This window comes from Corvus brachyrhynchos, unplaced genomic scaffold (assembly GCF_000691975.1).
Source record: "Corvus brachyrhynchos isolate BGI_N302 unplaced genomic scaffold, ASM69197v1 scaffold310, whole genome shotgun sequence".
Classification (NCBI taxonomy): domain Eukaryota; kingdom Metazoa; phylum Chordata; class Aves; order Passeriformes; family Corvidae; genus Corvus; species Corvus brachyrhynchos.
Window position 1 is genome coordinate 1,562,670 of NW_008236213.1, and position 10,301 is coordinate 1,572,970.

Sequence of the window (10,301 nt, forward strand, 5' to 3'; positions counted from 1 at the left end):
TGTCCCTTGCAACACTGAGGGTCTGTTGCATCGTCTCTGGTGCTCTGGTGCAGGGTCTGGGGACCCCTTTGAGGGAGGCCCCTTTGATGGGCCATGTCACCCCTTCTGCTGTGGATAAGCTTCCCCCCCCAGTGAGCACCCCTGAGCTGGGCTCCTCTGCACAGTGGAGGATGGGCGGTCACTGCACCTCTGACCAGAGGCTTTCCAAGATACCCAAAGCCTCCTCTCCCTCCACCCCTTGGTGCGAGGGTCTGTTCGAGCCTGGCAGCTGATCGCCCTGGGGTTGTGGTCCTCATCTTGGAGGTGTTAAGCCTGTGTTCAGTGAATGTCCCCAGCCCTGAGTTGTTACTTTATCTTATCTTCATCAGCGAGCAGTGTAAGACCTCAGTCAGGGCCCTATTCAGGGTGTGGTAGTGTTCTCTTCAGCTTTTGTAATACAGTTTTAAAAGTCCTTTAAGAAAATGTTTAAGTCATAAAATATAATATTTCAGTCTCTGACACTTGCTTAATTGCAGCATGTGTTTTGCATTCATGAGTAGCCTGTGCAATAGTGTCCATGGCTAAGTTCACTTCTTGACCATGAGCCCACATACATACTGCGTCTCTTCCCTGATGGCCTGAAGTATCATGGACTCACCGACCTAAAAATAATTCAGCCTTATGTTGCCAATCCAGATCCACCCAAGACAGTTTAATCCTAGCAGTCTGATTCACCTGTTGGTTATTTCAATATTTTTCAGCTCTTGCGTACATGAGCATGTGACCCACATTCACATAGGCTTTCCACAGGGGCAGGAATATTTTGCCACAATGAGGTCCTTTAAAAACTGATTTTCTGATAATAAGGAATGTAGGAGAGTGTCAGAAAAATATTAAATGAGAAAAGGAAAATGGCAATTAAGATACTCAATATGTCGTGGAACAGAGACCTATTAAAATAGTAATATTTTAATGTGAAGTACGTGGGCACAATATTACCTCTTGTCTGTAACAATGAAAGTGTCACGAATGATTGCCAGACAGACTTCAGTTCAGTCCATCTGAATAGCTGCTGATTCAAAGAGATGTGATAGACACAGATTAGCTGCTACAGTGTGCTATTTACATTATTTTTCACCAGTCTGGTCAAGAGTCATAAGTAGCTGATAACTGTGATAATACTGTGATAATATCAGAACCTTAGTGAAAAGGTCTAATGTTTAATTTAATGATCTTAACTCTTGCACTGTTCAGTGAGATTAAGGAAATGGTAACTACCAATTCAGTAGGTAATCATAAATGTTCTTTTCTAGACTAATAATATGTAATTCTCTTCTAAAGGTAATTACTTATTACAGAAATTCTTCACTGAAACTTTACATTATAAAATAGCTCAAAAAGAAAATATCCCAAGACTAGCATTAAATAATGATGAAAGTGTCCCATAGGGTTCAGAGCCATAAGCTGATAAAAAATTTTCTGAAAATTCAGGTCATTGATCTCAGGTTTTTCTATCTACATTGAGAAAAAACAAGCAGAGTTTTAAGACTAGGAAATCAAATGTGGAACACTTTTAAAGTCTAAGCTTCAGACTAGGCTTGTCTTTCAAAACATTATTTGGAGGAGGAAGTGTTACAGTGCACTGATAGAAAATAATGAGTGATTCAAAGAGGAAATCAGAAGTTATAGGTGTTTCTAGCCTTACTGGATTTCCCAGTGAGTTCTGAAATTCAAAAATTAAAAAAATCCCCCAACTCCCATGCACAGCCCTTGCAAGTGCTGCACATCCTCTTGGGGAGCTTCTCCCTTTTGCCCAACAAATTATCCCTTGGTGCAATTTATTATTGTTGCCTTTTGACCTATCACTGGGCACTCCTGGGAAGAATCAGTCTACCTCTTCTCTCAACCATTCTCAAGATTGTGGCACTCTGAAGTGAGTTTCCCCCATGCCTGAGACCTCTCTTCTCCAGGCCAAACCAGCCTCCCCTTTGAATCTGCATTTGCTCCAGGTTCTGACCAGACCAGGGGCCCTTCCTCTGCTGGACTCTCTCCATTTTGTCCTTATTCCTCTTGCACTGGGTAGGCTTAAAGCTGGATCCAGCATATTTCATATCCAGGTCCATGAGTGCCGAGAAGAGGAAAATAGCCACTTCCCTTCATTGAGTTCTTGCAGCCTAGTATTTGTTTGAAGTCAGTTCCAAGAAACATCAATACCTCATTAGTGCATCATATTTTTCATAAGATAATGTGCATTAAAAATGCTCTATGTGGAGGAAATAGGGAATATGTTTGCTAATGCTAACAAAACCACTGTCTTCTATAAATTGTGATATTTGGTGTTTACTTTAGAGCTGTTAGGAATGGGGAGTTCTTTGTACTATTGTAACAAAAATACAAAATAATAGACCAGGAGGGAAAAAAAAAATCTTTGGCCTGTGTCAAAATACCATGAGGATAAACTAAGTATGTCTTCCAATAATATTGATAATTTTTGCAAGCATGACAAATATTTGTTCCATATTACATTAATTACCATAGTAATATCTAAAATATGCCAAAGAAGATAATCCAGCTAGGCAATCTTTCTGGTTTTCCAGGCTTCCTAGGATAAAAATATGAGGTACACAAAGTTGTTCAATTAATTTCAATTAATTTCTTTCTTTCAGTTAATATCCTGTGGAAATATGCCTATTTGGGTAAATGTGAAAACCTATTTCTAGCTTTTGGAGTACACTCCTAGTTTTTCTTTATTCTATAAATAATTCCTAATTTGATACTATAACATAATTTTTATTGCAAGATAGATCCTCTAGGTTTTCATTGATTTGAAAGAATAGACAAATCATTAACCCACTAACACAAATAACATTCCATGTATATACTCTGTTAAAAGTATCCCAAAAAGAGAACTTTATAAAATTCTTACCTACTTGCTTTATAGGAAGGATCTGAGATTTTTTCTTTTTTTTTTTTTTTTATACTGAACCAATGTCAAGATTTTTTGGTGTTTTTTAGAAATTTTGTTGCATAAATGGAGAGTGAAGAAATAAGATATTCATCAAACCCCAAATTTTCATTTTTGGACTATTTAAAGTAGTGACCAGTGGTCTAGAACTTAAGATTATTGATTATAGTTGTACTTGTCCTGGCTAATACTTACTGTATAAAGTACTATTGATACTGAGATACTTCCAGTGTGCAGCTGCTTCTATGATTAGAAAAAACCCTCAGTTGCCTAAAGTTGATTAAAATAAGAAGTTTACATCCTGACTTCCAATTAACATCATTGCCAGAAAATTAAAAGCCATCTGGTCTGCAAGGCTGACTGGAATCTTACACTTGAATTGCCTTATCATGCTGTACAAATTAATTTTTCATTTTTTCAAGCCCTTCATGGAGAAAATTAAAATTATAAGAAAAAGAATGTTTGCCTCCATTTCAGAGTTTTTGTTTCAGTAGAAAATGAGACAACTTATACTGTATAAAAGATTCAATCTGTGTTCTTAAAAAACTTAAATCACTTTCATACCTATGTAAAAATGAGACAGATTTTCATGCCTTTGTTAGTAGGAAACAACAGATAATATGGACATTTATTTACAGTAAAATAAAACTAGCATCTTTAAAGATATTAAAATGTTAACATTTCTAAAAAGGAATTTAACATGTTTTGTAGTCACTTACCTACAGTTCAAGTTACAAATACAAGTGCTGACTGTTTATTGCATCTGTATTGAGCATTGGTCCAATGTATCTTCACAATTACTCAGTACATAATTTTGTTCACTGAGTAACTTGAAAAATATAGTCTATTCTAAGAAATTTTTAAGCATGGATTTTCATGAAAATCTTATTACTTTTTTCTCCCCCTGCTTTTTTTGCCCAAACTTATTTCTACTAGGCCACTTGCCAGCATATTCCTAGGAATAGGATTTTACTGCACCCATTCATGAAATCCCTCTCTCTCCTACTCAGAGAGATGGATGCTGGGGGCGACTGTGTCCAAGGCTTTATAGAAGTCCAGGTAATCGACATTTGTAACCCTTCCCTTGTCCACTAATTTGGTCAGTCCATCATGGAAGGCCACTGGGTTGGTCAGGCAGGACTGTCCCTTGGTAAAGCCATCCTGGCTGTCTCAAATCACCTCCCTGTCCTCCATGTGCCTTAGCACAGCTTCTAGGAGGATCAGTTCCATGATCTTCCCAGGCACAGATACGAGGCTGACAGGTCAGTAGTTCCCAGGGTCTTCCTTTCAACCTTTTTAAAGATGGGTGCAATGTTTCCCCTTTTCCTGTCACCTGGGACTTCACTTGACTGCCAAGATTTGTCAAATTCCATGGCGAGTGGCTTGCCCCCTACATCAGCCATTCCCTCAGGACTCTGGGGTGAATCTCACTGGGTCCCATTGACTTCTGTACATTCAGGTTCCTCAGGTGGTCATGAACCCGATCTTTACTTCAGTTGGAGGGACTTTGCTCCCCCCGTCCCCTACTTGAGGTTTACCCATTCAAAAGTTGTGGGAAGAGATATTGTCAGTACCTCAGCTTTCTCCTCCTTTATTTTTACCAATTTGTCAGCAGTGTTCATCAGAAGGGTGCACTTTCCTTGACCTGCTTTTTCTGAGTGACATACCTGTAGAAGCCTTCCTTGTTCTCTTGACCCTTGTCAAGCTCAGCCCCATCTGTGCCTTGGTCTTGCTGACCCCATCCCTACACAAGCAGGCAGCATTCCTATATTCTTCCCAGGTTGCCTGTCCTGTCTTGTGAATTCTTGCCCCTTAGTTTAACCAGCAGGTCTTGACTCATCCATGCCAATCTCTTCCCTTCCTTTCCTGATTTCTTACTGTGCATCAAGAACTGCTATGCTTTTTGGACAGTACCTTGAAAGATCTGCCAGCTTTGTTTTGCTTCCTTGTCCCTGAGGCAGTTTCCAAGGTCATCCTACTTGACTAATTCCTTGAGCAGCCAGAGTTTGCTTTCCTAAAATTCAGGGTTCTGACTACACTCTTCACCTGTCCCACGTTCCTCAGGACTGCAGGCTCCACCACTGATGTTCACTGCAGCCCTGGCTGCCTCCCGCCTTGATGTCACCCATGAGCTCACTTGCACTGGTGACCATCAGGTGCAGTATCACCTCCCTCCTGGTAGGGCTGTCTATTACCCGGCCAGAGAAGTTATCCTCCTTGCACTCCAGGAGTTTTCTGGGTCACCTGCAGCTCACTGTGTTGCTTTCCCAGCATGTCAGGGTGGTTGAAGCCCCTCAGCAGGACAAGAGCCTGTGAATGGGATGCCTCCTGTAGGTGGGCCAAGAAGGCTTTGTCAATAGGCTCCCCTTGATTGGGGGACCTGCAGTAGACACTATTTCCCTTTGTTACCTCAGTCTCTGATTCTCACCCATGAACTTTTGACCTGTTTGTGGCTGTTCTTCAGAGAGAGCCCTCCACAATCCATTCACTTCCTGATGTAGAAGGCAACACACAGAGGGCCTTGCCTGTCCCTTCTGAACCGCCTGTAGCCATCAATAGCTACACTCCAGTCATGGGATTCATCCCGCCAGCTTTCAGAGATGGCAACAAGTTCGTAGCCTTTTAGCAGCACAGTGTCTTCCAGGGCCTCCTGTTTGTTGTCCGTGCTGCATCCACTGGTGAAGAGGCACTTCACCTGTGGTGTTGGCTATGTCACATTTTTAGAAGAACACACCTTGACTACTCCCTTGAAGTATTTCAGTGGTGTTCATGTATTGGCTCCTCAGGAGCCCTCGGCCCATCTCTGTAAGACAAGTGCACTGCTTTATGCCCAGCACAAGGATTAGTTTTATAAAATTTAAATTATTAATTCTAAGGACCATCAGTTTATAATGAACCATGACTTAAACCCTAAACTCTGCATTGAAGCAACTTGTATGCCAACAAAAATTCCCTTCTGCTGATATGTCAGTGTTGTGAGTAGCAACCTCAGCAAACAGGATGTAAAGAGAAATAATACTTTTAACTGCTGGCAGCTATTTCTTCTTTGGGTACCTGTCCAAGTGTTTTTTAAATTTGTAAGACATGTAGCCAGCTCTGTCATCCAATTTGTCACTACTCTGCCTGGCTCCCCTAGCCTGAACCTTAAAAGCACTTACCATAAACTCAGCATATTCTGCAGTTGAAGGAAGGTTGAACCAATGTAAATATTCTGCCCTAGCATTTCTCTAGGAAGGCATTAATTTTATCATTTCAGATTTTGGGATGTCTTTTTTTTCCCTTCTGCTACAGATATATGTAAACTTTGCTATTTGAAAAGAGGAGTTTCTCAGGAAATCCTGTTGATTCTAACGAACAGTGCTAAAGCTTTTGTCTTTTTAATAAAGATTGTTCAACTGGGGATGGTTTTTAATTGATACATTTTCATTAATTAAGGTTTTCATTAATTAAGGTGGGAAGGTGATGATGGGGTTTTGAAACTGCATCAGTGGAATGAACCTTTTTGTTATGCATTGTGTTTGTCTTCAAAATTTATTATTAAGTATTTTTGGCAATCTTAATTTTGTCATGTTCTCAGACAGCAAGACACCAAATTTTGTCTCTTTTGCTAAACATGAAAAGATCTTTCATCAGAGTTAATTGTAAATGTTTAATAAAAATGTATTAAATATCTTTAAAAACACCAGAAAACAATTTTCAATTAGTTCATATTGGATAAGAAGAAATTTTTCAATGAGGAATATTTTTAGTGCATCTAGTATATATTGAACACATGGAAGCATTTATTGAAATATTTTTATCCCTTACCGGTTAGAATACTTTTGACTGCCTAGATTGTTTGGGTTGCATCAGAAAACTTAAGGAGGTTGTATCATTTTTAGGGAGGTTATATTATTTTTCATGTTTAACTTTTTTTTTGGTCAGATAGTTGTGCAAAAGAGAAGTGTGCATTGTGAGTATCAATGTATTGCTAATTAGATTAATGATTCACAGACTGCTGACTGTTTTCTGTGTCTGTAAGTGTGGCATAAATCCTGGTCTCAATGCACCTGCTCAAATGATACATTAGTTGGTGTGATAGAATTATTCTTATTTCCCATAAAAATTAATTTGCTGTTAAAAAAACCCAAGTAGACATCTCATTCACTTGACAAACATGAACTAGTCTATTTCAAAGCAATTTCTTTCTGTAAGGTAATAAAATAAGATGAAGTGTTTAATTTTGAAGGGAAAGAATAAAGATGTAAGTTTTGCGAGATCCTCAGGGATAAATGGCCTGGGATTTTTGATGGTCTTTGATGTATTTCTATCTGTAGAAAGTTATTTTATTGTTTTTGCTATATTTTTTGTATACAATGGTGCTGCTATGCTGAAATAGATGTGTTCAGAGTAAGGAATTCAAATCAATTTAAACTACATCACAGTATCCCAGAACAGGTAAGGTTGGAGGGGACCACAGTGGGTCAAGCAGGGCCATCCTAGAGTACATGGCATAGGATTGCATCCAGAGAGTTCTTGAGTAACTTCAGTGACGGAGACTCCACAAGCTCTCTAGGAAATCTGTACCAGTGCCCGGTCACCTGCACAGTAAAGAAGTTGTTCCTCATGTTCAGGTGGAACTTCTGTGTCTCAGTTTCTGCCCATTGCCTCTTGTCCTATTTCTCAGCACCACTGAGAAGAGCCTGGATCTATCCTATTGACACCCTCCTGTCAGATACTGATAGATGTTGATCAGGATGTAAAGAGAAATAGTACCTTTGCCCTCAGTCTCTTCTCAAGGTGGAACAGATCCAGCTCTCTCAGCCTTTCCCCACAAGAGATATGCTTAAGTCCCCTCATCATTTTTGTTGTCCTTTACTGGATATGATCCAGGAGCTCCATGTCTGTCTTGTCTTGAGGAGCCCAGAACCAGGTGAGGTTCTCACCATGGCTGAGTACACGCACAGGATCACCTCCCTCCACCTGCTGGCAATGGTCTTCCTAGTGCCCTCCAGGATCCCACTGGCCTCCTTGGCCACCAGACACTCTGCTGGCTCATGGACAGCTTGTTGTCCACCAGGACTCCCAGGTCCCTCTCTGCAGAGCTGCCCCGTCAGCCCCAGCCTGTGCTGGTGCCTGGGGTTGTTCTTCCCCAGGTGGAGAGCCTGGCATTTGCCTTTGCTGAATTTCAGATGGTTCTTCTCTGCCCATCTCTCCAACCTGCTGAGGTCCTTCTGAAGGGCTGCACAGCACTCTGGGGTATCAGCCACTCCTCCCGGGTTTGTGTCAGCAGCAAACTTGCTGAGGAGGCATTTGTCCCTTCATCCAAGTCACTGGTGATAAGTTAAACAATACTGGGCCCAGTACTGAACCTTGGGGGGCACCACCAGTGACAGACCTTCAACTGAATCCTGTGCTACTGATTACAATCCTTTGGGTTCTGCCATTCAGCCAGTGTCAAATCCCCCTAGTGCTCCACTCATCCAGTCCACACCCCTTGAGTTTTCCTACAAGGATGTTGTGAGAGACAGTGTCAAAAGCCTTGCTGAAGTTGAGGTCCCACTGCTCTCCCCTCCTCCATCCAGGGAGTTGTTTCATCATAGACGGCAATCAGGTTGGTCAAGCATGATCTATCTTCAGTGAATCCATGCTGACTATTCCTGATCACATTGTCATCCAAGGGAACTTCCAGGGATTGAGGTGAGGCTGACTGAAATTAGGCCCCTCTGTCCTCCTTCTTGCTCTTTTGGGGTAATATTTGCTTTCTTCCAGGCCTCAGGAGCCTCTCCTCATCACCACAACCTTTCACAGGTGATAATGAATAGCCTTGCTATGGTGTGCACCAGCTCTTTCAGCACTTGTGGATGCATCCTGTCAGGGCCCATGGACTTGATGATCTCTAGTTTGCTCAGGTATTCTCAGAATCCATCCTTCTTGACCAAAGGAAAGCCTTCCTTCCAACATTCCTTTACCCTGGATTTGTGAGTCAGAGAGACCAAGGGCAACATCTTAGGACTGGTATTGCTGGTGAAGACTGATGAAAAGAAGACATTCAGTAACCCTGCCTTCTCTGTGTCCTCTGTTACCAGGCTTTTTCCCCCCCTCATTTAGTAACAGGCCCACATTATCCTTTGTTTTCTCTTTGTTATTGCTGTATTTGAAAAAGCCCTTGTTGTCACTGACAGCTTTGGCCACCAGTGTATATTCTGTAATTTTAACTGAAATAGTTTTCAGATTTTCATAAATTTACGAATGGATTTTTAGTAATATCTAAACTCTTGATAAGAGAATTAACTGTGAAGCAGTGTTCATTTGCATCAATCTAATGTTCCATGAAAGCAAAATCCTTGGTTGATTTTGAGTTCTCACTTTGGCTGCTACAGAAATTGATCTATTAGGCAAGATTAATTTAACTTTGAAAATGTTTGTATTAGAAATAAAATATTTTCAGTATTTGAAAACAGTATTTCTATCATTACCGTATAATCTTAGCTTTCACATTTCTAAATATTGTTTTTACAGCATAGGCAAGAAGAAGAATCTGCATATTGAAGTTGTTCATAAATACATGCTTCTACTCCACCAAATCTCTCTACAAATTCCAGAAGTCTTTGCCACACATATGCTCTTTTAAGGGCATAGTTGCAATTTCTGCTCCTTTGCTTCTCATTTCTACCATGATGATAGACAGAGATCCATACAACATAATGGGATTTTGAATATTATTATACTCAAGTATGAAATTGAGACACAACAGTAACAGAAAAATATGTAATTAACTTACACAGGTTATACAGCTAGGGAAGGGAAAAGGGAATACAGAAATTAAAGATGACTTCAAATAGGACATAAATTGATTGGAGCATGAATGAAAAGCTAATACAAAATAAGTGTTACAAATCAGATTGCCTCATTTAATGTAACAAATATATCAAACAGATGAAGTGTGGATGGACATGTTGTTCACCTATGTTGATCTGTGATCTTTCTGTAATACAATGTTACAAACTTGAAATGTTTTATAAAACCATAGGCTTATGGTCCATCAAATGAACAGGTTAATTTTGTCTGGCCACCAGAGACAGGAGACCAGAGCTCATCACATAAAAACTGAATGTTCTGCTGTGAATTTCCTGTGCTGAAGCTGGTTCAATAACAGAAATTGTTATGAGCTAAATTCTAAATTCTAAATTCAAGTACCATTATGCCCAGATGCTATTCCCACTAGAATTGTTACACACACACTATATATATTTACACAAATACAACATAAACTTGACTGCATTACTTAGCATGGCTGTCGCTAAAGAAAATTTACTAGCTATGATTCCAAGAGTGTGCATTTCACAGCTTTAAAATGAACACAAGACGTTATAAT

At 40.1% G+C, this 10,301-nt stretch overlaps 1 protein-coding gene and 1 long non-coding RNA gene across 2 annotated transcripts in view; one reads left to right on the top strand and one right to left on the bottom strand.

The window, feature by feature from the left end:
• Positions 1-10,301, top strand: part of PDE4D (phosphodiesterase 4D) — a 558,454-nt gene that overhangs the window by 129,427 nt on the left and 418,726 nt on the right. The window lies entirely within an intron of this gene.
• LOC108449062 overlaps positions 1-10,301 on the bottom strand; it is an 18,977-nt gene that overhangs the window by 8,523 nt on the left and 153 nt on the right. The window contains exon 2 of the long non-coding RNA XR_001865163.1: positions 5,679-5,683. This is a non-coding gene — a long non-coding RNA (uncharacterized LOC108449062). The remainder of the gene's footprint in view (positions 1-5,678; positions 5,684-10,301) is intronic.